General features: G+C 37.2%; 1 protein-coding gene and 1 pseudogene across 8 annotated transcripts in view; one reads left to right on the top strand and one right to left on the bottom strand.

The window, feature by feature from the left end:
* Positions 1–20513, top strand: part of SCAPER (S-phase cyclin A associated protein in the ER) — a 539097-nt gene that overhangs the window by 217769 nt on the left and 300815 nt on the right. The gene's annotated exons all lie outside the window — the stretch shown is intronic.
* Positions 1516–19049, bottom strand: LOC123861989 (ragulator complex protein LAMTOR3-like; annotated as a pseudogene).

Here is a 20513-nt window from a genome sequence, read left to right as displayed (position 1 = left end):
GCTTTATTTTTCTCATCTGTCACTTTAAACAATGTAATACATAGACTGTAGTAGATAAAAATAGAAATGTATCCTACACCTGTAGAAAGGGACCGTGGCAGAGTTGAATCTTTTGTAAAATGCACTAAAATAATCTATCAGGTTTTAAAAGTTGTCATTGTCTTATGTTTAATTTTTCAAAATGGATGCTTTCATAAAAGACATTATTTTGATAAAAGGTATTACATTTCAGATTTTCTTAAATTTACTGTTTGACAAAATTTTATTTAAATGGAATTCTAGGGGTGTCTGGGTGGCTCAGTCGGTTAAGCGTCTGCCTTTGGCTAAGGTCATGATCCCACAGTCCTGGGATTGAGCCCCATGTGGGGCTCCCTGCTCAATGGGGAGTCTGTTTATCCCTCTCCCATTGCCCCTCTCCCCCACCCCCCACTCATGCTTGCTCTCTCAAATAAATAAATAAATAAAATCTTACATATATATAATGGAATTCTCAAACTTTTTATCTTTTTAAAGCATTTTTCCAGCACCTGCTTGTACATTATGCATTAGTCCAGGCACCAGGGAAGCACAGATAAATATCATCAAGTGAGCCTAACTCTTCATTGTATGCTATCTCTGAGTTTCATGAATCTCTAAACACACTCATTTTAAAAAGTGAGCTAGTTCTTTATATGGTGCTTTCATTTTTTGAATAGTGTTTCAGTGATATCTGTACATACTTTATTTTAATTAATTTACTTATTTTTAGTGCTCAAGCTATACTTTAAAAAATACTATTTTATTTATACTCATGTATGAAAAAAAATGGCTGGTACTACCATGTTTACAGACATACCAATATTGGAAACAGAATTCAATAATGAATCATTTTTAAAAAGAACACACAAACATTAAAATACCGTTTGGTTATAGAAAGCAGGGCAGAGAAAAAAGACGTTAACTATCATTTTCATTTTCATTTTCATTAAAGAGCAGCACCCTCTGAGAAGAATCAAGTCATTTAGTAATATTCATTTATATTACAAAATAATATATACATAGAAAAGTTAGTGATTGTACTGATTTTGTTACTTATACTAAGCCATTTTATCTTCCTCACACTCAATGCAAAGAAATAAAACAATATAAAGAAAAATATGTCCTCATTGTTATTCACAATAAAAAGAGTCTGCTTCATTCTGCAGGCCTGGACATATTATATAATATGTACCATTTTAATTCTGACCCACTGAATAGAATCTCATGTATATTTGTGACTGAACTAATTCCATGGGAGCTGTGATGTACTGAACCATTTCTGTGGTATCCCTAGATCTCACTAAATTAAGAAAAGACCCTACACAAAAAAAAGATAACAATCTGTCCATAAATTATATCTGTAGACTTTAGTGTCAGGTGGGAAAAGAGGCCCTTTTTTGAGTACATGGATACAAGTATTGTTGTGGTCTAAAGATTGCCGGATTGATATTGTGTCTGTTATAAAGAGAAAGGGTATACATCAAAACCACTGCCAGATTAAGAAACTCCCACAATTTGTCTCAATTCTTCATAACAGAGCAAGTTCCCTTTCTAGGCTAACAATGAGTCCTGTATTGGCATTGCTGCTGGCTATGAAACTCACCACCAAAGGTAAACGATTGAATTGAACCACCTGGTAGGTGTTATAGTAACATGATACTCTTATTTTTTGGAAGTCCAAGTTTGCTCCCTTGGTCTGTTGGAAGGGCAAAAGTAGATAAGAAACGAGGTCTCAAAGCATGCTCTAGAGCATTATCATTGGCCACTTTAATAACACAGACTCTGTCTCTATCTGACACAACAATGGCATGGAGCCCTTCAACACTTGGTAATTTTTTGTACAGGAATCTCTTTAGGTCCTGGCTTCTGGGCTGCTGTGTTCTCTCAGCTGTAAATTTAGGGACAGCTTGTACATACTTTATTTGATATGACAAATTCCATCCTACAAATCAGTAATTACAAATCAGCTTTCCTCTGAAGTCATTCTGGTTGATAATCTGCTGGAATAGTTTTATGGAGGAGTGATATCAGTCAAAATAATCGTTTACTACAGATTGTTTCGGTGTTATTCTGGGTGAAACTGTGACACCCAGGGAGTCGTACCCTTTAACTTAAGCAGTTAGCATAAGCCCTTGGCATATAGTAAAGTATTGAATTAATGTTAATAAACTAAATGTTAATGAGCTACACTACAATTTATTGTTTTCAGTATACCATATCTCTGGAGAGTGATATTCAAAATACATGGAAGAGTGCTATCTAAAAATACCATGTTGTTTTTAGTTGAGTATTCTTTTATTTCTTCCCTTCTTTCATCTGCTTCTCTTTTTGTCCCAATTTTTCTTCTTCTTTTCTTCCCAAATACCTTCATCTCTCCATTCCCCCACTTCTTCCTCATCCCTCACTTTTCATACCCTCATCATCTTCCAGAGAAACAAAAACATGTTCAAGCCCTTCCAGCCTCTACCCTTCCCCAGTTTTTATAGAAGGCAATAAGGAAAGCTATAAAGTGCCTCCTATATATCTTATTTGTTGTTCCGCCAGGCAGGTTTGAAAGAGGGGAATGCCTCATAATATTTTTAAGAATTTAAGGAAAAACTTTATTTGATTCAGGAATAGACTGATATCATTGGATTTTAGATTCAAAGTTGAAGTACTGGATGGGGTTTAGAGAAAAATGCTGGTTTTCCAAACAATATGTGAAAACCCTTACATTAATATCTATTTAGATTAGTAACTTGACATCCACCCTGCTCTTGAAAGCAAACTTTTGAGTTGTAGAGAAATAAGTAAGCCTCTTGAGCATGAGATTGGATTTCTCTAAAGGAAACTTGATTTTCATTTAAAAATACATTTGTATTATTATAATGAAGCTTTAGTCCTTTTTTTCAAAGGAAATATATTTAAATCCTTTTGCTCTAGGAAGAATATCCTTAAAAATTCTCATATCTGTGTTATAATACTTGTTTTTAAAGATTTTATTTATTTGACAGAGAAAGACACAGCGAGAGAGGGAACACAAGCAGGGGGAGTGGGAGAGGGAGACGCAGTCTCCCCTGCAAAGCAGGGAGCCCGATGCGGGGCTCGATCCCAGGACTCTGGGATCATGACCTGAGCCGAAGGCAGACGCTTAACAACTGAACCACCCAGGTGCCCCATCATTTCTGTGTTATAATATTTTTAAGTAGTGGGGAGCAGATTATTTCTTTTGGTCTACCACATTTTATGAAATGTATTTATTCTGAGGCATAGCTTGAGTTCTAAAAATGGCAATTTAATAAAATTCTATCTTGTGTCATTTATATTTTCGCACGTATTCTATTTTTAGAGCTTTTTATATTCTTTCCCAAAGATCATGAATCTTACTATAGCTTAATTTTTTTGGGGGGGGGGGGTTGAGATAATCTCTTTTTTTTTTATTCTTATGTTAATCCCCATACATTACATCATTAGTTTTAGATGAAGTGTTCCATGATTCATTGTTTGTGCACAACACCCAGTGCTCCATGCAGAACGTGCCCTCCTCAATACCCACCACCAGGCTAACCCATCCTCCCACCCCCCTCCCCTCTAGAACCCTGTTTGTTTTTCAGAGTCCATGGTCTCTCATGGTTCGTCTACCCCTCCGATTTCCCCCGCTTCATTCTTCCCCTCCCGCTACCTTCTTCTTCTTCTTCTTCTTTTTTTTTTTTCTCAACATATATTGCATTATTTGTTTCAGAGGTACAGATCTGAGATTCAACAGTCTTGCACAATTCACAGCGCTTATCAGAGCACATACCCTCCCCAGTGTCTATCACCCAGTCACCCCATCCCTCCCACCCCACCCCCCACTCCCAACCCTCAATTTGATTCCTGCGATTAAGAATTCCTCATATCAGTGAGATCATATGATACATGTCTTTCTCTTTTTGACTTATTTCACTCAACATAATACCCTCCAGTTCCATCCACGTCGTTGCAAATGGCAAGATCTCATTCCTTTTGATGGCTGCATAATATTCCATTGTATATCTATACCACATCTTCTTTATCCATTCATCTGTCGATGGACATCTTGGCTCTTTCCACAGTTTGGCTATTGTGGACATTGCTGCTATAAACATCGGGGTGCACGTACCCCTTCGGATCCCTACTTTTGTATCTTTGGGGTAAATACCCAGTAGTGCAATTGCTGGATCATAGGGTAGCTCTATTTTCAACTTTTTGAGGAACCTCCATACAGTTTTCCAGAGTGGCTGCACCAGCTTGCATTCCCACCAACAGTGTAGGAGGGTTCCCCTTTCTCCGCATCCCCGCCAACATCTGTCATTTCCTGACTTGTTAATTTTAGCCATTCTGACTGGTGTGAGGTGGTATCTCATTGAGGTTTTGATTTGGATTTCCTGATGCTGAGCGATATTGAGCACTTTTTCATGTGTCTGTTGGCCATTTGGATGTCTTTTTTGGAAAAATGTCTGTTCATGTCTTCTGCCCATTTCTTGATTGGATTCTTTGTTCTTTGGGTGTTGAGTTTGATGAGTTCTTTATAGATTTTGGATACTAGCCCTTTATCTGATATGTCATTTGCAAATATCTTCTCCCATTCTGTCGGTTGTCTTTTGGTTTTGTTGACTGTTTCCTTTGCTTTGCAAAAGCTTTTTATTTTACTAAAGCCCCAATAGTTCATTTTTGCCCTTGCTTCCCTTGCCTTTGGCGATGTTTCTAGGAAGAAGTTGCTTCGGCTGAGGTCAAAGAGGTTGCTGCCTGTGTTCTCCTTTAGGATTTGGATGGACTCCTGTCTCACATTGAGGTCTTTCAACCATTTGGAGTCTATTTTTGTGTGTGGTGTAAGGAAATGGTCCAGTTTCATTCTTCTGCATGTGGCTATCCAATTTTCCCAACACCATTTGTTGAAGAGACTTTTTTCCATTGGACATTCTTTCCTGCTTTGTCAAAGATGAGTTAACCATAGAGTTGAGGGTCCATTTCTGGGCTCTCTATTCTGTTCCACTGATCTATGTGTCTGTTTTTGTGCCAGTACCATGCCGTCTTGATGATGACAGCTTTGTAATAGAGCTTGAAGTCTGGAATTGTGATGCCGCCGGCTTTGCTTTTCTTTTTCAATATTCCTCTGGCTATGCGGGGTCTTTTCTGGTTCCATACAAATTTTAGGATTATTTGTTCCATTTCTTTGAAAAAAGTGGATGGTATTTTGATGGGGATTGCATTGAATGTGTAGATTGCTCTAGGTAGCATTGACATCTTCACAATATTTGTTCTTCCAATCCATGAGCATGGAACGTTTTTCCATTTCCTTGTGTCTTCCTCAATTTCTTTCATGAGTATTTTATAGTTTTCTGAGTATAGATCCTTTGTCTCTTTGGTTAGATTTATTCCTAGGTATCTTATGGTTTTGGGTGCAATTGTAAATGGGATCGACTCCTTAATTTCTCTTTCTTCTGTCTTGTTGGTGTATAGGAAAGCCACTGACTTCTGTACATTGATTTTATATCCTGCCACTTTACTGAATTCCTGTATGAGTTCTAGCAGTTTTGGGGTGGAATCTTTTGGGTTTTCCACATAAAGGATCATATCATCTGCAAAGAGTGAGAGTTTGACTTCTTCTTTGCCAATTTGGATGCCTTTGATTTCTTTTTGTTGTCTGATTGCTGTGGCTAGGACTTCCAATACTATGTTGAATAGCAGTGGTGATAGTGGACATCCCTGCCGCGTTCCTGACCTTAGGGGGAAAGCTCTCAGTTTTTCCCCATTGAGAATGATATTCACTGTAGGTTTTTCATAGATGGCGTTTATGATATTGAGGTATGTACCCTCGATCCCTATACTCTGAAGAGTTTTGATCAAGAAAGGATGCTGTACTTTGTCAGAAGCTTTTTCTGCATCTATTGAGAGGATCATATGATTCTTGTTCTTTCTTTTGTTAATGTATTGTATCACATTGATTGATTTGCGGATGTTGAACCAACCTTGCAGCCCAAGGATAAATCCCACTTGGTCATGGTGAATAATCCTTTTAATATACTGTTGGATCCTATTGGCTAGTATTTTGGTGAGAATTTTTGCATCCATGTTCATCAGGGATATTGGTCTGTAATTCTCCTTTTTGTTGGGGTCTTTGTCTGGTTTTGGGATCAAGGTAATGCTGGCCTCATAAAATGAGTTTGGAAGTTTTCCTTCCGTTTCTATTTTTTGGAACAGTTTCAGAAGAATAGGTATTAATTCTTCTTGAAAGGTTTGGTAGAATTCCCCTGGGAAGCCATCTGGCCCTGGGCTTTTGTTTTTTGGGAGATTTTTGATGACTGCTTCAATTTCCTTAGTGGTTATAGGTCTGTTCAGGTTTTCTATTTCATCCTGGTTCAGTTTTGGTAGTTGATACATCTCTAGGAATGCATCCATCTCTTCCAGGTTATCTAATTTGCTGGCATAGAGTTGCTCATAATATGTTCTTATAATTGTTTGTATTTCTTTGGTGTTGGTTGTGATCTCTCCTCTTTCATTCATGATTTTGTTGATTTGGGTCATTTCTCTTCTCTTTTTGATAAGTCTGGCCAAGGGTTTATCAATCTTGTTAATTCTTTCAAAGAACCAGCTCCTAGTTTCGTTGATCTGTTCTACTGTTCTTTTAGTTTCTATTTCATTGATTTCTGCTCTGATCTTTATTATTTCTCTTCTCCTGCTGGGTTTAGGCTTTACTTGCTGTTCTTTCTCCAGCTCCTTTAGGTGTAGGGTTAGGTTGTGTACTTGAGACCTTTCTTGTTTCTTGAGAAAGGCTTGTGTTGCTATATACTTTCCTCTTAGGACTGCCTTTGCTGCATCCCAAAGATTTTGAACAGTTGTGTTTTCATTTTCATTGTTTTCCATGTATTTTTTTAATTCTTCTTTAATTTCCTGGTTGACCCATTCATTCTTCAGTAGGATGGTCCTTAGCCTCCATGTATTTGAGTTCTTTCTGACTTTCCTCTTGTGATTGAGTTCTAGTTTCAAAGCATTGTGGTCTGAAAATAGGCAGGGAATGATCCCAATCTTTTGGTACCAGTTGAGACCTGATTTATGACCTAGGATGTGATCTATTCTGGAGAATGTTCCATGGGCACTAGAGAAGAATGTGTATTCTGTTGCTTTGGGGTGGAATGTTCTGAATATGTCTGTGAAGTCCATTTGGTCCAGTGTGTCATTTAAAGTCTTTATTTCCTTGTTGATCTTTTACTTAGACGATCTGTCCATTTCAGTGAGGGGGATGTTAAAGTCCCCCACTATTATTGTATTGTTGTCGATGTGTTTCTTTGCTTTTGTTATTAATTGCCTTATATAATTGGCTGCTCCCATGTTAGGGGCACAGATATTTACAATTGTTAGATCTTCTTGTTGGATAGATCCTTTAAGTATGATATAGTGTCCTTCCTCATCTCTTATTACAGTCTTTGGTTTAAAATCGAATTTGTCTGATATAAGGATTGCCACCCCAGCTTTCTTTTGGTGTCCATTAGCATGGTAAATGGTTTTCCACCCCCTCACTTTCAATCTGGGGGTGTCTTTGGTTCTAAAATGAGTCTCTTGAAGACAGCATGTTGATGGGTCTTCTTTTTTAATCCAGTCTGTTAGCCTGTGTCTTTTGATTGGGGCATTTAGCCCATTTACATTCAGGGTAACTATTGAAAGATAGGAATTTAGTGCCATTGTATTGCCTGTAAGGTGACTGTTACCGTATATTGTCTGTGTTCCTTTCTGGTCTATGTTGCTTTTAGGCTCTCTTTGCTTAAAGGACCCCTTTCAAGATTTCCTGTAGGGCTGGTTTTGTGTTTGCAAATTCCTTTAGTTTTTGTTTGTCCTGGAAGCTTTTTATCTCTCCTTCAATTTTCAATGACAGCCTAGCTGGATAGAGTATTCTTGGCTGCATATTTTTCTCATTTAGTGCTCTGAATATATCCTGCCAGTCCTTTCTGGCCTGCCAGGTCTCTGTGGATAGGTCTGTTGCCAATCTAATGTTTCTACCATTGTAGGTTACATATCTCTTCTCCCGAGCTGCTTTCAGGATTTTCTCTTTGTCTATGAGACTCGTAAGTTTTACTATTAGATGTCGGGGAGTTGACCTATTTTTATTGATTTTGAGAGGAGTTCTCTGTGCTTCCTGGATTTTCATGCCTGTTTCTTTCCCCAAATTAGGGAAGTTCTCTGCTATAATTTGCTCCATTATACCTTCTGGCCCTCTTTCTCTTTCTTCTTCTTCTGGGATCCCAATTATTCTAATGTTGTTTCGTCTTATGGTATCGCTTATCTCTTGAATTCTGCCCTCGTGATCCAGTAGTTGTTTATCTCTTTTTCTCAGCTTCTTTATTTTCCATCATTTCATCTTCTATATTACTGATTCTCTCTTCTGCCTCATTTATTCTAGCAGTTAGCGCCCCCATTTTTTATTGCACCTCATTAATAGCCTTTTTGATTTCTACTTGGTTGGATTTTAGCTCTTTTACTTCTCCAGAAAGGGTTTCTCTAATTACTTCCATATTTTTTTCAAGCCCAGCTAGTATCTTTAAAGTGATGATTCTGCACTCTAGATCTGACATCGTACTAATGTCCGTATTGAGTAGGTCCCTGGCAGTCGGTACTACCTCTTGTTCTTTTTGTTGAGGTGATTTTTTCCGTCTTGTCATTTTGTGCAGAGGAGAATAGATTAATGAGAGAACAAAATGCTAGCAGAGTAACCACGTCCCCAGAAAATATACTCTAAACAAATCAGAAAAGACCTGAAGCAGTGGGATAAGAAAGGGAAAGAGAGAAAAAAGAAAAAAGAAAAAAAAAAAAAGAAAGATAAAAACAAAAACAAACAAAACAGAACAACAACAACAAAAGGAAAACCAGAATGTGATCAAATATGATCTATATGGTATATAGATCAGTGCCACACACTAGATTTGGGGTGTATTTTGGTCTTTTAGAAGAAAGTGCCTCCCAAAATTTTAAAGAAAGAAAAACTTATATATGTACAAAAATAACGGTTGATATGATGAAGGGATGGGATATGACTGTAAAAATGGAAATTATAAAAAATTTTATAAAAGGAATTGATAAGAAGTTGTTTGAAAAAAGAAAGAAGAGGATTTAAAAAAAGAAAAAAGAAAAAGAGACAAAAATAAAGGGGAGAGGATGTGATCAGGCAGGGGAATAGAAAGCACCATATACTAGAGATTTAGGGTATATTTTAATCTGTTAGAAGAAACTATCTCAAAATTTTAAAGAGAGAACAACTTATATATATAAGCCAAAAATATGGGTAACTACTATGAAGGGATAGAATATGACTCTAAAAATGAAAAATAAAAATGTTTTTTTTTTTTAAAAGGGATTGATAAGATGTTGATTGAAAAAGGGAAAAAGAAAAATTCAAAAAGAAATAATAAGACAAAAAGACAGTTAAAAAAAAATTAACTTTGAAAGACTAAAGAATCATGGTAAAAAAGCCATGAATTCTATGTGCAGTATTCCCCTAGCGCTGGAGTTCTGCCGTTCTCATTGATCGGTAAACTTGGCCTTGGCTGGCTGTTCTCACTGATCTTCTGGGGAGGGGCCTGTTGCCGTGGTTTCCAAATGTCTCTGCCGGCGGCGGAATTGCCCCGCCCTTGCCCCCTCCCGGCTAAGTAATCTGCTCAGGTTTGCTCTCAGGGGCTTTTGTTCCCTGCGAGCTTTCCGTACAGCTTTGGAGGCGGAGAGTGAAAATGGCGGCCTCCCAATCTCCGCTCCGGAGGAGCCGAGAACTCGGGGCCCCGCTCCTCAGTGAGCCCCCAGAGAAAAGCCGTCAGTCACTCCCGACTCCCCGGTCTCCGGCCGCTCTCCGGCCGCTCTCCCTGCTCGCCCGGCCTGCAACCGCGCGTTTCTATCTCTGGCACCCGACCCCGGGTGGAGTCTCCAAACTCAGCAGATCCCTGCGGTGCACTCCCACGTGGCTCCTCCCGGGGGAGGAAGGTGAGTCTCCCCGGATCTGCCGCTTGTTGGGTCCCTGCTGGAGGAGCAGGGGCCCGACTGTGCGCGGATCACGGTTTATGGCCACCCCGAGCTGAGAGCCCGCGCCTGGGCTCCGCCTCTGCAGCCGGCTTCCCGGCTCCGATACCTGGGAGCTCTGCCGCACTCAGGCACCCCCGGTTTTTCTGTGACCCCGAGGGTCCTGAGACCACACTGTCCCACGAGGGTTCCACCACCCGCTTAGCCACCAGACGTCCCTCAGCGGAGCAGACTTCTAAAAGTTCTGATTTTGAGCTCTGCGGCTCTATCACTTGCCAGAAGCGGCGGCCGGAGGCCCCTCCCCCGCCGTCTATCCTCCCGAATATCGCTGCGGATTCACTTCTCCGCACGTCCTACCTTCCAGAAAGTGGTCGCTTTTCTGTTCAGAGAGTTGTTGCTCTTCTTTTCTTCGATCTCCTGTTGAGTTTGTAGGTGTTCAGAATGGTTTGATCCCTATCCAGCTGAATTCCTGAGAGGAGAGGAAATCCAGGTCTCCTACTCCTCCGCCATCTTGCTCCGCCCTCTATAGCTTAATTTTTTTCATGTCTCTTTTAAAAAGTAAGGAACTATGAGAATCTTTAGGAGGAGTCTGAAAGAATATCAAGGTCATAAACTTCAGTATGAATCATTTCATTAAATATAGTAAATTATGGTAGAAAAAAACCATAAAAGGTAATTAAAAGAATAAGAAGGTTATAAACTTTGATGAGATTATGTCTGTATAGTTATTAGTTTCTTATATACATATATACAATATTGTTTAAGAAGTCACAATTGTGACTTAAAAGCTAGACTTAATTTGTGTGTGTGTGTGTGTGTAATTAGCCATCACTGATTAGCTTTTGGGCTTGTTACATTGATTCTTAGAATGTTAGAAAAGGGAGGACTTTAGGATGTCTAATCCCTTTATTTTACTAGGGAGGAAACTGAGGCCCAGATAAGTCGGTCATGAGTCGCAGAATTTATCTTGGTGTAGATATTTTGACTCATAGTTCAGTGCTGTTTCTACTGCATCAACCTGATTTTCTATGCCTAAAGGAAAAACAGTATTTCCTATTAATGCTTATTTAGGATTAATAGTATCAAATAGTCAAAATGGCCAACTTCCTGCCTTGTTAGTAAAAATAGGAGTTGCCACGAGGCTAGGAGGTGTACTTTGTCAGTTAGGAAGGAAGGAAATCCAGTAGCTTTTGGGGTGATTTTTTGGTCCTGAGTTCTTCGTATTTTGAAAATGACTAAGTAAATCATAGATACTGTGTCTTAAGGAGTACATTTTGCTTATCCTTGTGCCTGTGGCATAAATAGAACTGTGAGTAGATATGGAAGATGAGTGTATTTTTGCAGTTAATATTCATTCTTCTGCAGCACTAATAAGCTTACAGCAGCTGTAACCTTGTACAAATCAACAGTTTTCTTTAGAAAGCTTGCTTTTCTTTGCATTTCCATATTAGCGTTAACTTTGTAATAATTAAAATATTAATATTAATTGTAGAAAATTGGATAAAAATAATGCCTGCTGTTAACATTTCGACCTATTTTCTGCTCTTTGTATATTAATATATAAATCTTAAGTGCTTATTTATGTATAAACTACATTGCATAGATTTGAATCCTGATTTTTTTTTTTAAGATTTTTATTTATTTGACAGAGAGATACATAGTGAGAGGGGAACACAAGCAGGGGAGTGGGAGAGGGAGAAACAGGCCTCCCGCTGAGCAGGGAGCCCGATGTGGGGCTCGATCCCAGGACCCTGCGATCAGGACCTGAGCCAAAAGCAGATGCTTAACGACTGAGCCACCCAGGCACCCCTGAATCCTGATTTTTTTTAACATACAGTGTATGTTTTTAATATCATTACTATTATTTAAGATTAATCAAATCTGTGTAGTATCATCTTAATGTATGTGTCACAATTTATGTAATCAATTCCCTACTGCTATTTTGTTGTAAATCTCACTGCAGTGAGATTTGTAGAGAAATATTTTTGTAACTCTGTTTTCTTATGGCAGTTTTGCAGAAGTAAAGTTACTCAGGTATCTTTATTATTTTTTAACGGAGCATTTTATTAAATATTAAGTAGACAGGGATGTTTATATAGAATGGAGACAGAGATACCAGTATCTGAAAAGCTTCATTTGTAAATGGCCAGAGCCATAGATAACTTGAAGCATGTAACATTTCAAATAAAAGGAAATGAGATTGCTCTATTTTTCTGATCTCAGCCATTCCTTTTAAGAAAGGATGTCATCAAGGATTAGAGCCCAAAGGTTAGGTTCTAGGGTTCAGGGCAGCACTCAAATTATAGCAGGAATCTAGAACAGTGAGTAGGGAGAGGGGAAAAAAAAAAGGAACCAGATTTTATGGAACGGATTACTGCTGAGGAGAGAGTGAGAAGTGCTGCCTGCCTGTATACACAGGTGCTCAAGGATTGCTGGGATATACTGGATGCTGGACCTTGTGCAGCAAGATTAATTTCAGGAGATACGAACCAGTGGATGCATCCTGCTAGTGTACTTCCTATCACAACAGATTGGGCTATGGAATTAGGTGAAGAGCTTTAGAACCTTCATCTCTGACTCAGTAAGCAGAGCCTGGCTCTTTTTGGTCCGCACTCTTTCTTAGGAGGCTCAGGTTATTCATCATTTTGTAACTGCTAGTTAACTTTTGCCCTGTCCCATATTGGATCAATAAAAATATATAACTACTTCTTTCAGTGACGCACTTTCTTATTATTTCTACTTTTTTGCAGGACATTGTCTCCCATCCTTACAATAGATTTCAAACTTGCAGAATGCACTTTAGTACTTGAATAGTCTGCAGATATGTTAATTACATTTTAGTTTCGGCTCTTAGATGTTTGAGAGATACGAATATTATGATTTCATTTACTTCTTTTGGCAAGCCAGAGTTTTAAGATTCGTGTGTACAAATTACTTTTCCTTACAACGTGACTCTTCTGAACTGGTTATTATGGAGAATTTAAAACATAATAGTGGACAGAATAGTAAGCCATAACAATGATAAATTCATGGTGAATCCCTCCCAAATACTATTTTGAAGTCAATTCCAGATATTACTTCATAATATCTATTTTTAAAAAGCTTTTGTTTCTGCTAATTATACTTATTATAAAGAGAAAATTAAAAATCTATCACATTCATCTGTGAAAATTTTAGTATTTTGCCTTGTTTTCTTTTTTTTTTTTAAAGATTTTATTTATTTATTTGAGAGAGAGAATGAGATAGAGCGAGAGCATGAGAGGGGGGAGGGTCAGAGGGAGAAGCAGACTCCCTGCCGAGCAGGGAGCCCGATGCGGGACTCGATCCTGGGACTCCAGGATCATGACCTGAGCTGAAGGCAGTCGCTTAACCAACTGAGCCACCCAGGCGCCCCTGCCTTGTTTTCTTATAGTCATTTTACACATACACATATAAGTATACAAAGATATAGTTTACATATAAATTTTTTACGTAATTGCATTAGTTAGGGAAAAAACTAATTTGCTGTAATAAAAGAAACAAAAATACAAAGATTTTAAGAATATAGAAGTTTATTTCTTACAGTACAGCCCTGAGGTTAGCAGTATAAGTTGTCAGTGTAGATTTATGCCATGTGATCCATCTTTCCTTCCTTCCTTCTTTTCTTCCTTCCTTCCTTCCTTCTCTCCTTTTCTTTTTTCTTTTTGAGTATAGTTGACACACTAAGTTACATTAGTTTCAGATGTACAACTTAATAATTTGACATGTTTGTATACTATACTATGTTCACCACAAGTGTAACTATTATCTGTCCTGTTACATGGCTAATATAATACCATTTACTGAATTACATATGCTGTGCTTTTTCTTCCCTTGACTTATTTCATAACTGGAAGCTTGTATCTGCCACTCCCCTTCATCCATTTTGCCCAACCCCCTACCCCTCTCCCCTCTGGCAACTATCAGTTTGTATTTATAGGTCTGATTCTGCTTTTTGTTTGTTTATTCTTTGTTTTCTTAGATTCCACTTCATGAGTGGAATCGAATGCCATTTGATTTTTCAGGGACCCATCTTCTTCTTTCTCTATATCCTATGGCATATGCCCTCCCCTTCAGGCTCAGAGCTGTGTTAGATGCTCTTTTGTGTTCTGGTTTGCTGAAGAGGAAGAAAGTGAATGGGCCTTCAAACACTGAGCATGCATTCATATTCTCTTGATTAGAATTCAGTCATATGGCTACCTTTAGCTATACGAGGGACTTACAGGACTAGGAAATTCAGTTCCTAGCCAAGGAATAATGTGACTTCCTAAGGTTCTATTACTATACAGTGTGCTTCAGTGCAAGGTTTTTCTGGCTTTTCTATTACATGCCCATGGGCAGTTGAATCTAGAGGCTTGATTAGAGTAAGGTTCAACCCAAACCCATAATTAGTATTGAGTTCTATAATTGGGAAATCTGTAATTGGTATTGAGTTCTTTTACCAGCATGAATATAATGTCTGATTGTCTTTCTTTTTCTCATATTAATATTATTAGCTATTGATTAATGAACACTTAGGTCCATTAATTAATAGGTATATTCCAATTTTACATTTCATTTTCATTTATTATTTGATAATATATTTATAAAGAGGTGCTTTCCCTCATCTATTTGGTTACTGAATGGCAGGGTGAATTTTTATTTGCCTGTCTTCAAAGTAATGAATTGGTTCCCTAATATCCTGCAAAGGTTCCAACTGGTCTTTTTAAAAATATGTATTATTATAAACTCACAGATTTAAACACTTTTGAGGGGTTTCAGTCATTTGAAATTCTCCTTTTTGAAGCTCAAATTATGCCATATTTGGTCAGTGGGAGTCTCTTAAAAAGTTTGCACTTAAGTTCTTTTGACATGAGCCTAGTTGAATTTGATAGTTATCCTTCTACTTGGTATGGCAAAATATTTAGCCTTATGATGAGTTATTTCACTAAGAAGCCCTTATTATTTATATTTAGAAATGGTATTCCAAGAGCATTATTAAGGATGCTTATTGCTACTGGGTTGGTAATTGTGAACAGAATTAGGAAATAAATAAAATATATGTGATATGTATATGAATTGTGTATGTATTCACACTCCATATATACATCTGTGTGTGTACATATACATTTATTTTTTACTTAAAGATGATGGATTCATGAATTCTTAAAATTCAAATTTAAGATGAAGGGTGTTTTATTTAACCTTCTGTGTATTGTATCTCTTCCATACCAAACATTCAGGAAATCAAAGGCAGGGAATGATAAAATTATAATATCCATAATTTCCTTTACATCATCCCACATCACACACACAACAGTCTTAGAACAGCATTACCACTACTCCCACTGCCAATGTAATTACTGAGAATATAAGTTTTCCCATTCTTTCTTTTTTTTAAATAGTAATACTAAGAAAAATCTGAGGCACAGTCATTATATACTATTTTCTTTAGCCTTTAACCACCAGTTTAGTTTTAGCTCTTTAAGTTCGTAACGGTTAATACTAATCCTTATGTCTATGTCTTTCTAGTCATTTTGGTTTTCTAAGGCTTGTTCTTTTTTCTTTTTTTTTAATCTTGTTAAATTTTTGAACTTTTTTCATTTCTTCTTTTCTTACTTAAAAATTTAAACTACATAGAGCACTGGGTGTTATACGAAAACAGTGGATCGTGGATCACCACATCAAAAACTAATGATGTATGGTGACTAAAATAACATAATAAAATTAAAAAAAATAAAAAATAATTTTAATTCCAATATAATTAATATACAGTGTTACATTAGTTTCAAGTGTACATACAGTATACTGATTCAGGAGTCTATACATTACTCAGTGCTTATCATGATAAGTGTACCTTTAATGACCTCTATTTCACCCATTGTACCACCCCATCCCCCCCTGGTAACCACCAGTTCTCTATATTTAAGAGTCTGTTTTTTTTCTTTGTCTCTTTATCCCTTTGTTCCTTTGTTTTGGTTCTTAAATTCCACATATGAATGACATATTTTTCTTTATCTGACTGACTTATTTTACTTAGCATTATACCCTCTAGATCCAGCCATGTTCGTTCAAATGGCAAGATGTCATTCTTTCACATGGGTAATATTTCATTATATATATATACCACATCTTCTTTATCAGTTCAACTACTGATAGACACTTGGGGTGCTTCCATAATTTGGGTATTTGTAAATAATTCTGCAATAAGCATAGGGGTGTATTTATCTTTTCCAATTAGTATTATTGTATTCTTTGGGTAAATACCTAGAAGTAGAATTACTGGATCAAAGATAATTCTATGTTTAATTTTTTGAGGAACCTCCATACTGTTTTCCACAGTGGCTGCACCAGTTTGCATTCCCACCAGCAGTGTAAGATGGATGGTTCCTTTTTCTCCACATCCCCTCCAGCACTTGTTGTTTCTTGTGTTTTTTATTTTAGCCATTCTGACAGGTGTAAGGTGATATCTCATTGTGGTTTTGATTTGCATTTCCCTGCCATTTGGTAATGTTTAGCATCTTTTCATGTGTCTGTTGGCCATCTGTATGTCTTCTTTGGAGAAAGATCTGTTCATGTCTTCTGCCCATTTTTTAATTGGATTATTTGTTTTTTTGGTTATTTAGTTGTGTAAGTTCTTTCTTTCTTTCTTTCTTTCTTTCTTTCTTTCTTTCTTTCTTTCTTTCTTTCTTTCTTTCTTTCAAGATTTTATTTATTTGACAGAGATATAGCGAGGAGGGAACACAGCAGGGGGAGTGGGAGAGGGAGAAGCAGGCTTCCTGCTGAGCAGGGAGCCTGATGCGGGGCTTGATCCCGGGACCCTGGGATCATGACCTGAGCCGAAGGCAGACACTTAATGACAGAGCCACCAGGCACCCCTCTTTATATATTTTAGATACTAACCCTTTATCAGGTATGTCATTTGCAAATATCTTCTCCCATTCTGTAGGTTGCCTTTAATTTTGTTGATTGTTTTGTTTGCTGATAAGATCCCAATAGTTTATTTTTGCTTTTGTTCCCTTGCCTCAGGAGACGTATCTAGAATAATGTTGCTGTAGCTGATGTCAAAGAAATTCCTGCCTGTACTCTCTTCTAGGATTTTTATAAGGTTTCAGGTATCACATTTAGGTCTTCAATCCATTTTGAGTATAGTTTTGTATAAAGTGGAAGTATGTGGTCCAGTTTCACTCTTTAGCATGTAGCTGTCCAGTTTTCCCACCACTATTTATAGAAGAGACTCTTTTTTTCCTATTGCATATTTTTGCCTCTTTTGTAGAAAATAATTGACCATACAGTTGTGATTTTTATTTCTGGCTCTCTGTTGTGTTCCATTGATCTATGGTGTCTATTTTTGTGCTATACCGTACACTTTTAATTTCTACAACTTGGTAGTTTATCTTGAAATCGGGGATTGTGATACCTCCAGTTTTGTTCTTTTTCAAGATTGCTTTGCCTGTTTGGGGTCTTCTGTGGTTCCATACACATTTTAGGATTATTCATTCTAGTTCTGTGAAAAATGTTGATATTTTGATAGGGATTGCATTAAATCTTTAGATTACTTTGGTTGTATGGCCGTTTCACCAATATTTGTTCTCCCAATTCATTAGCATGGAATGTTTTTCCATTTGTTTGTGTCGTCTTCAGTTTCTTCCATCAATGTGTAACAGTTTTCAGAGTACAGTTTTTTGATCTCCTTGGTTAAGTTTATTACTAGATATTTTGTTGTTTATGGTGCAATTGTAAATGGGATTGTTTTCTTAATTTCTCTTTATGCTACTTCATTATCAGTGTATAGAAATGCAGTGGATTTCTGTGTATTGATTTTGTATCCTGCAACTTTAATAATTCATTTATCATTTCTAGTAGTTTTTTTGTAGTCTTTAGGGTTTTCTATATATAGTATCATGTCATCTGCAAGTAGTGAATGTTTTACTTCTTCCTTACCAATCTGGATGCCTTTTCTTTTTCTTGTCTGGTTGCTGTGGCTAGGATTTCAGGACTACGTTGAATAATTCAAGTGGTGAGGGTGGACATCCTTGTCTTGTTCCTGATCTTAGGGGGAAAACTCTCAGCTTTCACCATTGAATATGATGTTAGCTGTTGGTTTTTCATAGATGGCCTTTATTATGTTGAAGGTAAAATTCCCCGTAAACCCGCTGTGTTGAGAATTTTTATCTTAAGTGGATGTCATACTTTATCAGATGCTTTTTCTACATCTGTTGAAATGATCATACAAGTTTTACCCTTTTTCTTGTTGCTCTGGTGTACCACATTGATTGATTTGTGAATATTGAACCACCCTTGCATTCCAGGAATAAATCCCACTTGATCGTGGTTAATGATTTTTTTTTAATGTATTGTTGGATTTGGTTTGTTTATATTTTGTTGAGGATATTTCCATGTGTGTTCACCAGAGATATTGCCCTATCGTTCTTTCCTTTTTTTTTTTTTTTTTTTTAAGTGTCTTCATCTGGTTTTGGTATCAGGATAATGCTGGCCTCATATAATGAAATTGGAAACTTTTATTTTTTTTTAAAGATTTTATTTATTTATTTGATAGAGAGACAGCGAGAGTGGGAACACAAGCAGGAGTGGGAGAGGGAAGCAGGCTTTCCACTGAGCAGGCAGCCCTATGCAGGTCTCGATCCCAGGACCCTGGGATTGTGACCTGAGTCGAAGGCAGACGCTTACAGAAACCCAGACGCCCCGGAAACTTTTCTTACTCTTCTATTGTTTTAAATAGTTTGAGAAGAATAGGTATTAACTCTTCTTTAAATGTTTGGTAGAATTCACCTGTGAAGCCATCTGGTCTTAGACTTTTGTCTGATGGGAGTTTTTTTGATTAGTGATTTACCTTCATTGCTGGTAATCAGTCTATTCAAATTTTCTATTTCTTCCTGACTCAGTTTTGGCAGGTTATGTGTTTTCAGTAATTTATCCACTTCTTCTGTATTGTCCAATTTGTTGGCATATAATTTTTCATAATATTCTCTTATAATTATTCGGTAGTATTGTTTGTTATTTCTCTCTTTCATTCCTGATTTTGTTGGAGTCCTCTATTTTTGTTTTGATGAGTCTGGGTAGAGGTTTATCAGTTTTGTTGATTTTTTTCCGAAGAACTAGCTCCTTGTTTCATGATCTGTTCTGTGTTTTTTTAGTTTCTGTTTCATTTATTTCTGTTCTAATCTTTATTATTTCCTTCCTTCTACTGCTTTTGTGCTTCCTAATTTTCTTATTCCTGCTTATGGTCTTTCCTTCCCACTCAAAGAGTCCCCTTTAACATTTCTTGTGAGGCTGGTTTAGTGGTGATGAATTCCATTAACTTTTGTTTGTCTGGGAAACACTTTATCTTTCCTTCTATTCTGAATCATAGCCTTGCTGGATAGAATATTTTTGGTTGCAGAGGCTTTTTTTGTTTTTGTTTTGTTTTTTTTTTGGTTTTTTTTTTCAGCAATTTGAATATATCATGACCCTTCCTTCCAGCCTATAAAGTTTCTGGTAGAAAAATCAGCTGATAGCCTTATAAAGTTTCCCTTGTATGTAACTGTTTACTCTTGCTACTTTTAAGATTCTCTCTTTATCATACTTTCAGCCATTTTAATTACTATGTCTTTTTGTTTGAGCCTCTGATTTGATTTTATTGTGGGATGTCTGTGTCTGCTGGATCTGGATTTCTGTTTCCTTCCCTAGATTCAGGAAGTTTTCAGCTATTATTTTGCAAATAAATTTCTGCCTGCTTTCCTCTCTTCTTCTTCTAGGACCCCTATAATGCAAATGTTACTATACTTGATGGTGTCCCTGTGTTCCTTTTACTATTCTCAATTTTTTTTTAATTTTTTAAATTTTATTATCTTATGTGAGTCACCATACAATACATCATTAGTGTTTGATGTGGTGATCCACGATCCATTGTTTTCATATAACACCCAGTGCTCCATGCAGTACATGCCCTCCTTAATACCCATCACCGGGCTAACCAGTCTCCCCTCCCTGCTCCTCTCTAAAACCGTGTTTGTTTCTCAGAGTCCATAGTCTCTCATGGTTCATCTCTCCCTCCGATTTCCCCCCTGCCTTCATTTTTCCCTTCCTTCTCCTAATGTCCTCCATGCTATTCCTTATGTTCCACAAATAAGTGAAACCATACGATAATTGACTTTTTCTGCTTGACTTATTTCACTTAACATAATCTTCTCTAGTCCCATCCATGTTGATGTAAAAGTTGGGTATTCATCCTTTCTGATTACTCAGCCAATAGTTCATTTTTTATTTTGTTTCCCTTGTCTGTAGAGACATGTCTTGCAAGAAGTTGCTGTGGCTGATGTCCAAGAGGTTACTGCCTGTGTTCTCCTCTAGTATTTTGATGGATTCTTGTCTCACATCGAGGTCTTTCATCCATTTGGAGTTTGTCTTTGTGTATGATATAAGAGAATGGTCCAGTTTCATTGTTCTGCATGTGGATGTCCAATTTTCCCAGCACTATTTATTGAAGAGACTGTCTT

The sequence above is a fragment of the Mirounga angustirostris genome, unplaced genomic scaffold (genome assembly GCF_029215605.1).
Source record: "Mirounga angustirostris isolate CCGP_5_RB_7025 unplaced genomic scaffold, mMirAng1.0.hap1 SCAF_9, whole genome shotgun sequence".
Classification (NCBI taxonomy): Eukaryota; Metazoa; Chordata; class Mammalia; order Carnivora; family Phocidae; genus Mirounga; species Mirounga angustirostris.
This window is presented reverse-complemented; position numbering and strand designations above follow the sequence as displayed.